The 18,383-nt window shown below is 39.4% G+C and overlaps 1 pseudogene; it reads left to right on the plus strand.

Annotated features, from left to right (window-relative positions):
• The window catches only part of LOC138930730 (glutathione peroxidase 7-like), a 72,631-nt pseudogene extending 54,248 nt beyond the window's left edge, over nucleotides 1-18,383 (plus strand).

The raw sequence follows: 18,383 nt of genomic DNA on the forward strand, positions 1-18,383 counted from the left end.
TGGATTGGAAGACTCAATGGGGTAAGAAATGTCAGTTCTTACCAAACAGATCTATAAGTTAATGCAATTACTATGAAGATGTCATAGATATATACAAAGATTTTCTAAGATTTATATGGAAAAGCAAAGGCTTAAACAATCTTGGAAAAAAAAAAGGAGGAACTATTCCACATGGTATTAAGGTTTACTATAGAGCTATAGGAATTAAGACAGTGTGGTGTCTGCAGAGGCATACGGATCAAAGGAAAAGAATGGAGAGTCTGACATAGACCCACACAAAGACACCCAACTAATTTTTGTCAAGGGAGTGAAAGCAAGCCAATGGGAGAAGGACAGGCTATTCAACAAATGGTGCTAGAGCAAATGGACATCGAAGGGAAAAAAAACCTGGAATCTGGAACCTCACATCTCACACAAAATTAACTCAAAATGGATCACAGACTTAAATATAAAATGTACAACTTTAAAAACTTTGAAAAGAAAATATAAGAGAAAATCTTCAGATATCAGGCTAGACAAAGAATTCTTATACATGATGCCAAAAACAATCCATAAAAGGGAAATATGACTAACCGGGTGTCAGCAAAATGAAAAGTTTTTGCTCTGGGAGGAACTCTGTTAAGATAATGAAAAGACAAGCTACAGACTGGGAGAAAATAATTGCAAAATGTATACCCGACAAAAGACTTATATCTAAAATATGTAAAGAACTCTCAAAATTCAACAGTGAAAACCAAAAAATCTAATTAGAAAATGGGCAGAAGTCATGAAGAGACATTTTACCAGAGAGGATATACACATGGCAAATAATGATATTAGGCATCATTAACCATCAGGGAAATAAATGAAAACTATAGTCAGATATCCTTATGCAACTATCAAAATGGCTAAAATGAAAAACTGTGTCAACACTAAATACTGGAGAGGATGCAGAGATCACCTACACATTGCTAGAGAGAGTTTTAAATGGCAAAGCTACTTTGGAAAATAATTTGAGTTTGGCAGTTTCTTAAACAAGCAACTAGTATATGACCCACTGTTGCATTCCTCAGTATTTATCCCAAAGAAATGAAAACTTATGTTCACCCCAAAATCTGTATAACAAAACAGTCTTAACAGTTTTATTCATAATACCTGAAACTGGAATTAGCCAAGATATCAAGTTGTGATAAAGCTTAGTTGCCGTGCAGTATGTGGGATCTTAGTTCCCTGACCAGAGATCAAACCTGTGCCCTCTGCATTGGAAGGTGGATTCTCAACCACTGAAACACCAAGGAAGTCCCAATTTCCTCATTTGATATTGTACTATAGTTATGAGAAAGCCCCTTTGTACATTTTTCTTTGCAGGAAACCCTTTGTATCTTTTTTTTTTTTTTTGCAAGTTCATGTCAATTTATTATTTCAGAATTAAAGAAGAAAAACTGCATGGAGAAGGGACTCACACTCAATAGGCAGAGCTGCAGACGGTGGAGCTTGCCCTGGACATATGTAGCCTGGCATCAAGGTGACTGGATCATCAGCCTCCATGGGAACAACAGTATGGCAGCAGATCGTTTTAGACTCACAGTTCTGTTTGTGACCCATGCAGTGGACGCCTAAGGAATAGGACCCTTTCGGGATTTGCATCAATAAATCAACAAGATGGTAAGCACCATGCTACCCAGGTAAGGACTGTGGGCTCCTACTGCTACAGTTCAGGACTGGGCCCCAGAACAAGACCTGGAGATTGCAGTACACGAAGGCTTCTTCATGAAAGAATCTCCCATTTGGAGAAAATGTTTTAATTATGAAGTTGAGGGGTAAGAGAAGAGGCCCAAACTGACTGTAAGAGACCCAAATCACCCAAGTAGTCTTTTTCACTCTGCCTCTTCCCTTCCACTCTGACCTGCACAAAGCCAGGACTTGGCAACTAGGTGAGAAGAGATGGGGGGCTGGCATCACTAACTTGGTGTTTCTCTTTCCTCCAGGTTAATGATAATCATAGGTATGAAGTGACGACTTCTAAGTTGGTCCTGGAGGGGTGCACACATCTAGGGGTGGGAGACAGTCTAGAAGAGCACAAGGTATACAAAGAAGAAACCACTGAGCCAACTTAGGATGAGTGTAGACAAAAGGTATGAGAAACACATGGGGAGCTTAGAAGATGGGAGTGCTTTTGGAGACTGGGCACATCCATCACATGACCACAAAATGAGACTGAAAACCTGGGCTGATAGGGAAAAAAACACCTTAGACCCAGGGATTGGCACAGATGGGGGAACATTAGGCTCTCTTGGCTCTTGCCTGCAGGACCCCTGACCTGTCTTGTCATCTCAGAAAGCTGTGGTAACCTTGTCCCAAGGCAACAAAACATTGTTGCTGAGGTTGCAATAAACCTATTAGCAGAATCTGGTTACCCCAGATGGGGCTTCCCAGGTGGCTCAGGGGTAAAGAATCTGCCTGCAATGCAGGTGACTCAGGTTTGATCCTTGGGTCAGGAAGATCCCCTGAAGGAGGCCATGGCAACCCACTCTAGTACTCTTGCCTAGAGAATCCCATGGACAGAGGAGCCTGGCAAGCGGCAGTCCATAGGGTTGCACAGAGTCAGAAATGACTGAAGCAACTAAGCAGCAGTTACACCAGATCAGGCTATGGCAGGGGGCTGAGTTGACTGGGGTGGCCTAATCATTCTCTTCAGAAACACTTCTGCTTGCTTTTACAAAAAGATTTAAGATTCCCTGATGGCTCAGATGGTAAAGAGTCTGCCTGCAATGTGGGAGAAATATGTTCAATCCTTGGGTCAGGAAGATCCCCTGGAGAAGGAAATGGCAACCCACTCCAGTATTCTTGCCTGGAAAATCCCATGGATGGAGGAGTCTTGCAGGTTACAGTCCACAGGATTGCAAAGAGTTGGACATGACTGAGCAACTTCACTTTCACTTTTCACAGGAGCTATTTAATTCAGCTGAGTTTGTTTACCATAAGGCACAGAAAACTGGTTTATTCCTGTCATAAGAAATGATACACTTCTGCAACAGTTTATGCCCCAGTAGGGTTCCACTTCTGACATGGACATCAAGCCTATACTTGTCTACCACACATGAACCAGTCTAAGCAGTGAAGCAAGACAAACTACCAGCATACAGAAAGGCCGCCCCAAACACAGTAATCTAAACAAGATGAAAAGGCAGAGAAATAAAGGAACATGATAAATGCCCACCAAACCAAACAAAAGAGGAAGAGATAGGGAGTCTACCTGAAAAAAAATTCAGAATAATGATAATAAAAATGATCCAAAATCTTGAAATGAAAATGGAGTTACAGATAAATAGTCTGGAGACAAGGATTGAGAAGATGCAAGAAATGTTTAACAAGTACCTAGAAGAAATAAAAAAGAGTCAATAGATAATGAATCATGCAATAAATGAGATTAAAAAAAACACTCTGGAAGGAACCAACAGTAGAATAACTGAGGCAGAAGATAGGATAAGTGAGGCAGAAGATAGAATGGTAGAAATAAATGAAGCAGAGAAGAAAAAAAAAGATTTAAAAGAAATGAGGACAACCTCAGAGACCTCTGGGACAATGTCAAATGCTCCAACATTCGAATTATAGGAGTCCCAGAAGAAGAAGACAAAAAGAAAGGCCATGAGAAAATACTTGAGGAGATAATAGTTGAAAACTTCCCTAAAATGGGAAAGGAAATAGCCACCCAAGTCCAAGAAACTCAGAGAGTCCCAAACAGGATAAACCCAAGGCGAAACACCCCAAGACACATATTAATCAAATTAACAAAGATCAAACACAAAGAACAAATATTAAAAGTAGCAAGGGAAAAACAACAAATAACACATAAGGGGATTCCCATAAGGATAACAGCTGATCTTTCAATAGCAACTCTTCAGGCCAGGAGGGAATGGCAGGAGATATTTAAAGTGATGAAAGAGAGAAACCTACATCCCAGATGACTGTACCCAGCAAGGATCTCATTCAAATATGAAGGAGAAATCAAAAGCTTTACAGACAAGCAAAAGCTGAGAGAATTCAGCACCACCAAACCAGCTCTTCAACAAATGCTGAAGGATCTTCTCTACACAGGAAACACAGAAAAGGTTTATAAACTCGAACCCAAAACAACAAAGTAAATAGCAACAGGATCATACTTATCAATAATTACCTTAAATGTAAATGGATTGAATGCCCCAACCAAAAGACAAAGACTGGCTGAATGGATACAAAAACAAGACCCATATATATGCTGTCTACAAGAGACCCACCTCAAAACAAGGGACACATACAGACTGAAAGTGAAGGGCTTAGAAAAGATATTTCACACAAATGGAGACCAAAAGAAAGCAGGAGTAGCAATACTCATATCAGATAAAATAGACTTTGAAATAAAGGCTGTGAAAAGAGACAAAGAAGGACACTACATAATGATCAAAGGATCAATCCAGGAAGAAGATAAAACAATTATAAATATATATTCACCCAACATCGGAGAAGGCAATGGCACCCCATTCCAGTACTCTTGCCTGGAAAATCCCATGGACAGAGGAGCCTGGTAGGCCACAGTCCATGGGGTCGTGAAGAGTTGGACATGACTGAGCGACTTCCCTTTCACTTTTCACTTTCTTGCATTGGAGAAGGAAATGGCAACCCACTCCAGTGTTCTTGCCTGGAGAATCCCAGGGATGGGGGAGCCTGGTGGGCTGCCATCTATGGGGTCACACAGAGTTGGACATGACTGAAGTGACTTAGCAGCAGCAGCAGCATTCACCCAACATAGGAGCACCGCAATATGTAAGGCAAATGCTAACAAGTATGACAGGGGAAATTAACAGTAACACAACAAGAGTGGGAGACATTAATACCCCACTCACATCTATGGATAGGTCAACTAAACAGAAAATTAGCCAGGAAACACAAACTTTAAATGATATAATAGACCAGTTAGACCTAATTGATAGCTATAGGACATTTCACCCCTAAACAATGAATTTTACCTTTTTCTCAAGTGCACACAGAACCTTCTCCAGGATAGACCACATCCTGGGCCATAAATCTAGCCTTGGTAAATTCAAAAAATTGAAATAATTCCAAGCGTCTTTTCTGATCACAATGCAGTAAGATTAGATGTCAACTACAGGAAAAAAAACTATTAAAAATACAAACATATGGAGGCTAAACAACACACTGCTGAATAACCAACAAATCACAGAAGAAATCAAAAAAGAAATCAAAATATGCACAAAAAATGAATGAAAATGAAAACATAACAACCCCAAAGCTATGGGATTCAGTAAAATCAGTGCTAAGGGGAAGGTTCATAGCAATACAAGCTTACCTCAAGAAACGGGAGAGAAATCATATAAATAGCCTAACTCTACACCTAAAGCAATTCCAAAAAGAAGAAATGAAGAACCCCAGGGTTAATAGAAGGAAAGAAGTCATAAAAATCAGGGCAGAAATAAACTAAAAAGAAACAAAGGATCATCCCAGTGCACCAGCCCCAAGCATCCTGGGAGGGAGGTTGGGAGGGGGGTTCAAGATGGGGAACACGTGTATGCCTGTGGTGGATTCATGTTGATGTGTGGCAGAACCAATACAATATTGTAAAGTAATTAGCCTCCAATTAAAATAGATAAATTTAAATTTAAAAAAAAAAGAAACAAAGGAGACCATAGCAAAAATCAACAAAGGTAAAAGATGGTTCTTTGAGAAGACAAATAAAATAGACAAACCATTAGCCAGACTCATCAAGAAAAAAAGGGAGAAGAATCAAATCAACAAAATTAGAAATGAAAATGGAGAAATCACAACAGACAACACAGAAATACAAAGGATCATAAGAGACAACTATCAGCAATTATATGCCAATAAAATGGACAACTTGGAAGAAATAGACAAATTCTTAGAAAAGTATAACTTTCCAAAACTGAACCAGAAAGAAATAGAAAACCTTAGCAGACCCATCACAAGCACGGAAATCGAAACTGTAATCAGAAATCTTCCAGCAAACAAAAGCTCAGAACCAGATGGCTTCACAGCTGAATTCTACCAAAAATTTAGAGAAGAGCTAACACCTATCCTACTCAAACCCTTCAGAAAATTTCAGAGGAAGGTAAACTTCCAAACTCATTTATGAGGCCACCATCACCCTAATACCAAAACCTGACAAAGATGCCACGAAAAAAGAAAACTACAGGCCAATATCACTGATGAACATAGATGCAAAAATCCTTAACAGAATTCTAGCAAACAGAATGCAACAACATAATAAAAAGATCATACATCATGACCAAGTACACTTTATCCCAGGGATGCAACGATTCTTCAACATTCACAAGTCAATCAATGTGATACACCATATTAACAAATTGAAAGATAAAAACCATATGATTATCTCAATAGATGCAGAGAAAGCCTTTGAAAAATTCAACATCCATTTATGATTAAAAAAATAATCCTCCAGAAAGCATGCATAGAAGGAACCCTCAATATAATAAAAGCCATATATGATAAACCCACAGCAAACATTATCCTCAATGGTGAAAAACTGAAAGCATTTCCCCTAAAGCCAGGAGCAAGACAAGGGTGCCCACTCTTACCACTACTATTCAACATAGTTTTGGAAGTTTTAGCCACAGCAATCAGAGCAGAAAAAGAAATAAAAGGAATCCAGATTGGAAAAGAAGCAAAACTCTCAGTGTTTGCAGATGACATGATCCTCTACATGGAAAACCCTAAAGACTCCACCAGAAAATTGCTAGAGCTAATCAATGAATATAGTAAAGTTGCAGGATATAAAATTAACACACAGAAATCCCTTGCATTCATATACACTAACAATGAGAGAACAGAAAGAAAAATTAAGGAAACAATTCCTTTCACCATTGCAACGAAAATAATAAAATACTTAGGAATAAATCTACCTAAAGAAACAAAAGACCTATATGTAGAAAACTATAAAAGACTAATGAAAGAAATCAAAGATGACACAAATAGATGGAGAAATATACTATGTTCATGGATCGGAAGAATCAATATAGTGAGAATGAGTATACTACCCAAAAGAATTTATAGATTCAATGCAATCCCTATCAAGCTACCAATGGTATTTTTCAGAGAACTAGAACAGATCATTTCACAGTTTGTATGGAAATACAGAAAACCTCAAATAGCCAAAGCAATCTTGAGAAAGAAGAATGGAACTGGAGGAATCAACCTGCTTGACTTCAGGCTCTACTACAAAGCTACAGTCATCAAGACAGTATGGTACTGGCACAAAGACAGAAATATAGATCAATGGAACAAAACAGAAAGCCCAGAGATAAATCCACGCACCTATGGACACCTTATCTTTGACAAAGGAGGAAAGAATATACAATGGAGTAAAGACAATCTCTTTAACAAGTGGTGCTGGGAAAACTGGTCAACCACGTGTAAAAGAATGAAACTAGAACACTTTCTAACACCATACACAAAAATAAACTCAACATGGATTAAAGATCTAAATGTAAGACCAGAAACTATAAAACTCCTAGAGGAAAACATAGCCAAAACACTCTCTAACATAAATCACAGCAGGATCCTCTATGACCCACCTCCCAGAGTAATGGAAATAAACGCAAAATAAACAAATGGGACCTAATTAAGCTTAAAAGCTTTTGCACAACAAAGGAAACTATAAGCACGGTGAAAAGACAGCCTTCAGAATGGGAGAAAATAATAGCAAATGAAGCAACTGGCAAAGAATTAATCTCAAAAATATACAACCAGTTCCTGCAGCTCAATTCCAGAAAAATAAATAACCCAATCAAAAAATGGGCCAAAGAACTAAACAGACATTTCTCCAAAAAAGACATACAGATGGCTAACAAACACATGAAAAGATGCTCAACATCACTCATTATCAGAGAAATGCAAATCAAAACCACAATGAAGTACCATCTCAAGCCAGTCAAAATGGCTGCTATCCAAAAGTTGACAAACAGTAAACGATGGAGAGGGTGTGGAGCAAAGGGAACCCTCTTACACTGTTGGTGGGAATGCAAATTAGTACAGCCACTATGGAGAACAGTGTGGAGATTCCTTAAAAAACTGGAAATAGAACTGCCATATGACCCAGCATTCCCACTGCTGGGCATACACACTGAGGAAACCAGAATTGAAAGAGACACATGTACCCCAATGTTCATCACAGCACTGTTTACAATAGTCAGGACATGGAAGCAACCTAGATGTCCATCAGCAGATGAATGGATAAGAAAGCTGTGGTACATATACACAATGGAATATTACTCAGCTATTAAAAAGAATGCATTTGAGTCAGTTCTAATGAGGTAGATGAAACTGGAACCTATTATACAGCGTGAAGTAAGTCAGAAGGAAAAACACCAATACAGTATACTAATGCATATATATGGAATTTAGAAAGATGGTAACGATAACCCTATATGTGAGACAGCAAAAGAGACAGATGTCAAGAACAGACTTTTGGACTCTGTGGAAGAAGGCGAGGGTGGGATGATTTGAGAGAATAACATTGAATCATGTATATTATCATATGTGAAACAGATCACCAGTCCAGGTTCGATGCATGATACAGGATGCTTGGGGCTGGTGCACTGGGATGACCCTGAGGGATGGGATGGAGAGGAGGTGGGAGGGGGTACAGGATGGGGAACACATGTACACTCATGGCTGATTCATGTCCATGTATGGCAAAAACGCTACAATATTGTAAAGTAATTAGCCTCCAATTAAAATAAATAATTTTTTTAAAAAAGAAAAATAATATTAGATAACAGTATTCATTTAGTATATGGATATGGCCAAAGTAGTGATTGTACTAAAATTACTAAATTCTTTACAGCACTGTTTTGTTATATGAACATGTTTTCTATGTATGTTTGTCACATATGTAGATGTATCATATGGAATAGATATAATAGAAAATCCATATATGTGTATACACACACACACGTACACACACAAATATATAATACACTCTACATATTAAAACTCTGGAAATTATAAGGAAAGTATCACAGCCTCTGGATTTCTTTTTTCATTTTTAGCTGTAGCTAGAATTTTTTGTGATGCAGTGAATTGGGGAGAAGTCAACAGGAGAATTAAGCTCAAATGAATACATCATACACCAACTTCAAAGAATGGACTTCATCGGCCCTTTGCCCATGGCTGTGTTTTGAGCACCACCTTGTTAGTAAGCTGAAACTTAAAGCAGTTCTCTTGACTCCAGTGCTTGAGTGGTTTACATTCTGCTATGTGAGTTAGTAACTGGGGAAACCACATGTGATAAGAAAAACCTATGGTGATGACAAGAGAAATTGATTTTTTCCATAGTTTTCACACAACATAAAAACATAACATAAAACATAAATAAAACACATAACATAAAACATAACATAAAAACATACAATGTTCTGAGTAAAAAGAAAGACCACTCTGAGACTTTTGAATTCAAAATATCTCCATTTGCTGTACAGCAGAAACTAACACAATACTGTAAAGCAACTGTACCTCCAATTTTAAAAAATGCGGGAAAGGTGGAGGCAGGAAAATCCAAGTTGCTAGGTGGAAGAGTCCTTTCAAATAGTGCTTTGTATGATTGTCTGTAGCTAAATCAATAAGAAAGTCAGGTAAGTTACTTAGAATTTATCACAGGATATATGTAATATAAGGAACTAAAAAAATAGTCTTCATGAGTACCACCATTTGATGCTTATCTAAATAAAATTTGCATCATTTGCAAAAAAATCTCCCTATAGTGTCAAAAATGGAGCGGGAGAGGAGTAGATATTTACTCCATAGAGTATTACATTAAACTATTTTAATATATTCTATGAAATCTAAATGTTCTAAAGGCCAGCCTTAAAATGTAGAAAAAAATGTTGCAACTGTACTAACACTCATTACACATATTTAGACAACTTTATCACTATTGCTCAGGAAAGGCCTGTCCTGGTCTGGTAGAATTCTACAGAAAAGTCTTGTGTTTGGTGTAGTAAGGGATACTGGGCTCTGGCAGCCCACTAATCTAATTAATAAAATGGTACCCTTTGTACCAGGAAATGTCAACCCACTCCAACCTTCTTGCCTGGGAAATCCCATGGACAGAGGAGACTGGTGGGCTACATACAGTCTATGGGGTCGCAAAGAGTCAGACAAGACTTAGCAACTAAACAACAACAATCACTTTTCATATCACACTTGAATTATTAATTTTTCAGAGAATTTGAATGCAAAAAGTAACAATCAATATAATTTAAATGTCATCTCACAATTAAGAAAGTATCTCACAAGTCTGTTCAGTTGCAAGTTTTTATGTTTTATTACATTGCTAAGAAACAGATACCTGGCGCTTCCCTGGTGGTCCAGTGGTTGAGATTCAGAGCTCCCAATGTGGGGGGCCTGGGTTCGATCCCTGGTCAGGGAACTAGATTCCACATGCAGCAACTAAAAATCCCATGTGCTGCAACTAATACCAGGAGCAGCCAAATAAAGAAAAATAAATTTCTTTCTTAAAAAAAAAAAAACAGATACTCTTTCTGAATCATCCTTGTGATTCAGGGAATCACAGACTATTCCCTGGCCATTTCACAAACTTTGTTGGATGTGTTAGAATTTTCTAGGTGGTAAAAAGAAAGTTTTGAATTTTTTAAATTACTATGGACTTAAAAGAGTAGCAAGTTTCTGCCCTGTATTTCTGAAAAATATCTGGGAATAACTATAACAATAAAAAAAGCTGAAAATTATTTTCAAGGACTAAAGAAAACAAATGCATTGTCGTGCATGCTACATGTTATCAGTTAAAATAGCCAACTGTGATGAAATATCTGAGGGAAAAAGTAGAGCCTTTTACAAATGTAGAAGAAAGTGTTACTTCTCTGGGTCTAAGTACAGAGTACCAAGGACAAGGAGAAATATGTCAGAACAAGCAGAAAAATTGGGTCATATACCTCGAGAATCAAAACTTCTTATTTATTCTCACTGAGAGAATTACTGTGAATAACTAGGTGAGTTTGATACCAGCATAAGGAACAGAAAGGGAATGAGAAAAGCAGGAAGCAAATTCGAATAGCCAGAAGAGTGGCTTTGACTATGAGCATGGTGTCAGAATTTCAAGAATGACAGAAAAAGCAAGTAGACAGATGGCAGAGACACTTGCTGAAACCATAGGGAAGAGAGTTTCAAATATGTTATCATTGCTTTTGAACATTCAGTGCCCATAACTCTCTGTGAGGAAAGCTCTGCTAGCCTTTAAGACGTCTTGCATTGGGAAATACGGGAAGTTTAAACTGAAAAAGCCTAAGGTTTCTTGAGGAAAACAAATCTATGATGGGGCATTCAAACCCAAAGCAGCATTTTAAAAAGTCGAAGTATTGATGATTTGCAAAATTGAGTTAGTCTCACGTGTACAGCAAAGTGATTCAGTTATGTATTTTTTCAGGTTATTTTCCATTACAGGTTATTACAAGATATTGACTGTAGTTCCCTGTGCGTGTGCGTGCTAAGTCACTTCAGTTGTTTCCGCGTCTTTGCAACCTTATGGACTGTAACCCACCACGCTCCTCCGTCCATGGGATTCTCCAGCAAGAATACTGGAGTAGGTTGCCATTTCCTCTTCCAGGGGATCTTCCCAACCCAGGGATTGAACCTGTGTCTCTTATGTCTCCTGCATTCACAGGCAGGTTCTTTACCACTAGAGCCACCTGGGAAGCCCTGTAGTTCCCTATTAGTGAAGTCACTCAGTCATGTCCGACTCTTTGTGACCCCATGGACTATAGCCTACCAGGCTCCTCCATCTTAACCTATCCCTCCTCTCCCTCCCTTCCCCTTTGGTAACCATAAGTTTATTTTCTATGTCTGTGAGTCTGTTTCTGTTTTGTAAATAAATTTATACGTATCATTTTGGGGGTGCTTCCCTGGTGGCTCAATGATAAAGAATCCACCTGTCAATGCAGGAAACATGGGTTCGATCCCCAGTCTGGGAAGATTCCGCATGCAGAGGAGCAACTTAGGCCCAGTGCCACAACTACTGAGGTTGTGCCCTAGAGCCCACGCTCTGCAGCAAGAGAAGCCACCACAGTGAGAAGCCCAAGCACCACAACTAGAGAGTAGCCCCTGCTTGCCACAACTAGAGAAAGGCCCTTGGGCAGCAATAAAGACCCAGCACAGCCAATAAATAAACCAACAAATAAAACTATTAAAAAAAAAAAAACAAGGTCAATGCAGAAAGGCATCACTGATAAAGGTGTTTGGGGTGAGGGGGAGGGGAAGTAAATACAAAAATCATCGATGTAATCACCTGTTTTTTCCAGAAAAAGCTTAAAATGAGTTATCTCTCTCCCTGTGTCTCCTCTACCCGCCTCCTCCACCACTCTTATGATTCCAGAGAGGAAATAATAGCCAATAATCACTGTGGTCACAAGTAACTGATGGTCACAAATGCATGATCATGTACATAAAATTATTTCTACTTTAAAATACAAATTACCAAAATGAGGAAATATATGCATACACTCAGTTAATGAAGGTTAGCATAGAGACAGCCAGCCGTACTGTTCCCAGTTACTGCTCTTCATTGCTCAGAATGCATCTACTATAATTATATTCTTCCTAGGATACTCAGATACACGTGTTCATGTGCACACACACACACATGCAGGCTAAACACAGTCAAGCAACATATTCCCACAAAATTTAGCTTATGTTGTTATTTCATCTGCGCTCTTGGAACCATGGAAATTCAGAGCAACAAGAGGCTTTGTGTCCAGAGTCTTATCCAACATACTACGGTTGCAGCTGTAGAAAATTAGGTCAAAGCCTGAGATGGGAGTTAGGAGCAGGCTTCTGACTAGATTCTGAGTGTGCTCCTTGTCCCAAGATTAAGATGGCATGAAAGAGACTCCCAGAAAATGCTGACTTCCCATCAAAGAGGCCCCCTTTGACATTGGAGAGTGACAACATCTATCATACATAAAGCACTATTGTGAGGACATTACTGAGCTCTGGAGTGTGAATTATTCTTTTATCTTTAATTTTATCATCTAATAATGCTTTGAAAGTACAAATATCATTTTTTGATGCTATGCCTTCAGGGAAATTAAGAAGTGATCACCGCAGTTTTAAACACTGTACTTCCAAAATAGACATATAACTTGTGATTTGGGAGGAATGTTGTCACCTAAGGGGCTGGATTATAAAATTCCAACTTAAAAACAGGATAGGTGTGAAAGGTGTTAGCTGCTCCGTCTGGTCCAACTCTTTATGACCCCATGGACGATGGCCCACAAGGCTCCTCTGTTCATGGAATTCTCCAGGCAAGAATCTGGAGTGGGTTTCCCGACCCAGGGATCAAACCCAGGTCTCCCAAATTCTACTTTAGGAAAGTGTTGGAGGAAAAGTGGGGGAGGGGATGTTAGAAGGATACCATAGGGAAATTAAGAAATATCACAGCATTCCAAAAAAAGTTAAAGAGGAATCCTCATCCCCTCCCCCACTTTTCCCATAACACTTTCTTAAAGTAGAATTTGTGGAAAACCTATTTTGTTTTTAAGTTGGAATTTGATAAGCCAGCCCCTTAAGTGATTGCATTCCCCCCAAATCAGGAGTTATGTGTCTGTTTTGGAAGTACAGTCCTTCCTTCAGGGGCTTCCTAGGTGGCTCAGTGGTAAAGAAATCTGCCTGCCAATGCAGGAGATGCAGGTTTGATCCTTGGATGGGGAAGATGCCCTGGAGAAGGAAATGGCAACCCACTCCAGTACTCTTGCCTGGGAAATCCCACGGACAGAGGAGCCTGGCGGGCTATAGTCCATGGGGTTGCAAAGAGTTGGACACGTCTGAGCACAAACATCCTTCTTTCAAAAAGATCTCAGAACAAACTGGAGGCTGCCAGAGAGAAAGGGTTGGGGGTGCTGATGAAATAAGTGAAGAGGATTAAGAAGCACAAACTTCCAGCTATAAGATAAATAACTCCCATATATATAATGTACACATCAGGAATATAGTCAACAATATTGTAGCATATTTGTCTGGTCATGGATGGTGACTAGACTTACCATGATGATCATGTCACAGTATATTCTACTGTTCTGTTCTACTGTTCAGGGCATGTGCATATACACATGCTAAGTCACTTCCATCATGTCCAACTCTTTGCAACCCCATGGACTTTAGTCCACTAGGCTTCTCTGTCCATGGGATTCTCTAGGCAAGGACACTGGAGTGGGTTGCCATTTCCTTCTCCAGAGCATCTTCCCAACCCAGTGATCGAACCTGCATCTCTTACATCTCCTGCATTGGCAAGCAGGTTCTTTACCACAAGTGCCACCTGGGAAGCCCAATATATATCACAATATATACATATGTCCAATCATCACGTTGTACATCTAAAACTAATACAATGTTCTTTGTCAATTATATCCTAATAAAACCGGGAAAAGCAAAAAAAAAAAAAAAAAAAAACCTTTTTAAAAAAGACCTCAGAACACATACCACCACATACATGCCAACTTGTATTCAGCACTCACTTTCCCTGAATGCTCAGATCTCTTTGCTAAGAGATTTAGGGCTTAGATGTAGTCAGGTAATACATATACACTTAATACATTTTCTTGTCATTTATTTCAATATATTTAGTAAAAGTAGCCTGCTGCATATGTCTAACTCTCTTGGGTGGTTCCCAGTTCTATCTCCTACAAAACAATTTCATTTGGAGTTTTCCTCTGAGTTTTAACATCAGAAAAGATGAAAGCTTTGGACTATTGTTGTTGTTTAGTTCCTAAGTCATGTCCAACTATTTTGCAATCCCATGGACTGTAGCCCACAAGGTACCTCTGCCCATGGGATTTCCCAGGCAAGAATACTGGGGTGGAAAAAAAAAAAGAATACTAGAGTGGGTTGCCATTTGTTTCTCCAGGGGATCGTCCCAACTCAGGGATCGAACCCACATCTCCTGCATTGGCAGGTGGCTTCTTTACCACTGAGCCACCGGGGAAGCCCAAGCTTTGGACTATAGTTATTATAAACTCTCTTCATTCTCCAAAAGCACAAAATTAACTTGTTTTCTTATAAATAAAATTACTCCACTGACTACAACAGCACAATCTGAAGTTTCCAGTATTTCTGTATCCTGTGACAATGGAGAAGCAGCCCTGTGCGGTTCCATGATGGGAGTCCTCAAAACATGCCAAAGATAGAGATGGAGATATGGATGAATTACACTGTAGCAGTCAAAGCAGGCAATTTTCAGTCTCTGCTTGGGCAACAAAATAACCAATCTCTTCATTTTTTGATTCTAGGTTAAAACAAAGAGCTACCACAAATAGCTGAAATTTGGTGGTGGGGGATTCCTAGAGAAAGTCAGCTTCGTTAAAGTGCTATCTATCAAACCTCATGCCAGAACCACTAAGAAAGTAAGAAATCCCCTGAACTTGAGACATTTCGTCCTTGCCCACCCTGTGATGATGGAAACTCCTTTAGTAACCAGGAGGCATTAATCTCACCATGGCAGGGTGCAAAGAGATAAAACTAGGGAACAGGATGGTCTAAAATAATTAACAGCTCTCTAAAGAGTTGGCCCTACTAACATGGCTCATTCTTTCCAATTATAGGAATACATTTCCTCGGGGGTTTTTTTTTTTTTTTTTTTGGCCCTGCCATGCAGCATGTGGGATCTTAGCTCCCCAAACAGAGACTGAACCCATGACCCCCTGCAGTGGAAGCTCACAGTCCTAACCACTGGGCCACTGGGGAATTCCCAATACATTTCCATTTTTTAAAAAGCTTACACATGATTAAATTCATTAGGAGGACTGAAAGTACTATCTTTTTCTTCAAACAAACAAAATTGCTTTTCAGCACGTTAGAAGGAATATAGTAGTAGAAAGAGTGGGGCTGTAAAAACAAGACCTAGCTAAAAGATACCACTTATATACTATATGACCTTGGGCAAGGGCAAAATGCATACCTCCCTCAGCAGCAGCTCCATCACAACTATAACACCATATTCCACAGTCTCATGCAGAGAGCAAGTGAGAATGTATCTTGAAACTTTTTGGTAATTCCTGAAGTCTCATATACATTGTTTTTATGACATTAGAATAGTACACAGTTTATAATAATTATTAAAGTATTTTTGTCTGCAGGATAGATTAAAAAACAAATTTTATGTGAAAACACATATTTTACCTTCACTGAAACTCATACCCCTATTCGTACATGACAAAAAGAAAGGGTCAGCTGAAAGCTAGAGACAGGGACAAGAGCTGAGGAAAAGGCAGCAGTGTTACGAAATAGACACAAAGTCTGCTGCTTTCAGTACAGCGTCCTTTTGGAAGGAGGAAAGGTCCTCCCCAACCTGCCCCATCTCCAACTGGGCACGGGAAACCTATTAACTGAGGGAAGGAGAAAGAGAAAAGCACTTTAGTGACTGCAACTGCTAGCACACACCAAACCTAAGAATTTGTTAGGTTCTAATATGGAAAGAAAAAGATTTTAGAGGGGCTCAGAGAATAGGACAGGAATCTTACACAGAAATAGAAGAAAAGAAAGGAAGATCCCTTGGAATCCTGATTTTAGACATTGTTCATTCTTAAAAATACAGAAAGCTATATTCTCAATTAAGTTTTCTTCTATAGTGTATTTACATACTGGTGTTTTAAAATTTTATTTTATTTTACCATTTTATAGAGTAGCTAACACAGGCAGTGGTCAGCTCATTGGGGTGGCTGGTGAATGCACATGGACCATGACCAGTCATGCGTCGCATTCTATGGAAACTATAACTGAAGATATAGAAACCATAAGGGTTATATGCCATTTCTATAAACCTCATCCATGTGCTACTTTTTTCTAATTTTCTGTTCCCTCTTCTCATTGCTTTCTTCTGCCGTCCATATTTCTTTTGTAACTTACAAATTGCTCTCTCTTCTATCTCCTTTCCACACAGAAAGAGCGTACAAGTTTTTAAAGGTACGATAAGTTTTCAAAATACAGAGATATCCATATTTATATACATTTTGTCCAGTTGTTAAGGAAACTTTTTTCAAGATTGAGTCTATGATAGCACCAAAAAAACTGTAAGTGTTTCACAAATGTGTTACTTTTTATTTAAAGAATTCAACAGTGTCAAAAGTAATCTATTTACATGGGGTTTTCACAATCCATGTTTCTCTGTCTTTTATTATCTAGGATTATAAACATAACAGGGCTTCCCTGGTGGCTCAGACAGTCTGTCCACAATGCAGGAGACCCAGGTTCGACCCTGGGTCGGGAAGATCCCTTAGAGAAGGAAATGGCAACCCACTCCAGTATTCTTGCCTGGAAAATCCCATGGATGGAGGAGTCTGGCAGGCTACAGTCCATGGGGTCACAAAGAGTTGGACATGACTGAGCGACTTCACTTTCTTTCTTTTCTATAAACATATCAAGGCAAAAAGTTATAATAATTAATGAACTAAGTCTTCATCTCAAGAAGTGAGAAAAAGAACACTGAAACAGTAAATTTTATACAATTGAAGGACAGCAGTTCTGCTTCCAGCCACATGGACAAGACTCACCCTCCACGCAATGCAACTAGAGTAGCCCCCGATCACCCGCAAGGAGGGAGAGCCCACATGCAGCAACGAAGATCTGGCACAGCCAAAAAATAATGTGCACTATAAACCATAAAGCAATCAGTGAATAAAACCAAGAGTTAGAGTTAGTAAGCCAAAAAAAGAGATGAAGTGAAATCATTTTTAAAAACCTAATTCAAAATAAAGCAATAAAAAAGGAAAAATGACAAGAGGGAAGGGGACAAACAGAATCAGATAGCTGCCTCACCATGCCACCTGCTCTAGAGCGAGTCATGGTGGTGGCACTGGTTGCTCCTGGCATCCATGGCTGGCATGCAGCAGCAGCAGGACACCAGTAACCTCAAGGCCGTCAACATTCGGGGCAAGTTGGTGTTGCTGAAGAAGTACGACGGCTAGGTGTCCCAGGTGGTGAATGCAGCTAGCAAATGTGGCTTCATAGACCAGCACAGCAGGACCTGAGGCCCCAGCACTTCAATGTGCTTGCCTTCCCCTGCAACCAGTGTGGCCAGCAGGAGCCCGACAGCAGCAAGATTTAGAGCTTTGCCCCGCCTCACCTACAGTGTCACTTTCCCCATGTTTAGCAAGATTGCAGTTGCCAGCACTGGTGTCCACCCTGCCTTCAAGTACTTGATGGAGACTTCTGGCAAGGAGCCCAGCTGGAACTTCTGGAAGTACCTAGTGGCCCCAGATGGAAAGGTGATAGGAGCTTGGGACCCAAGCATGACGGTGGAGGAGATCAGGCTCCAGGTTACAGCACTGGTGATGAAGCTCATCCTGAAGAAGCAAGAAGACTTATAA

The sequence above is a fragment of the Ovis canadensis genome, chromosome X, assembly GCF_042477335.2.
Source record: "Ovis canadensis isolate MfBH-ARS-UI-01 breed Bighorn chromosome X, ARS-UI_OviCan_v2, whole genome shotgun sequence".
Classification (NCBI taxonomy): Eukaryota; Metazoa; Chordata; class Mammalia; order Artiodactyla; family Bovidae; genus Ovis; species Ovis canadensis.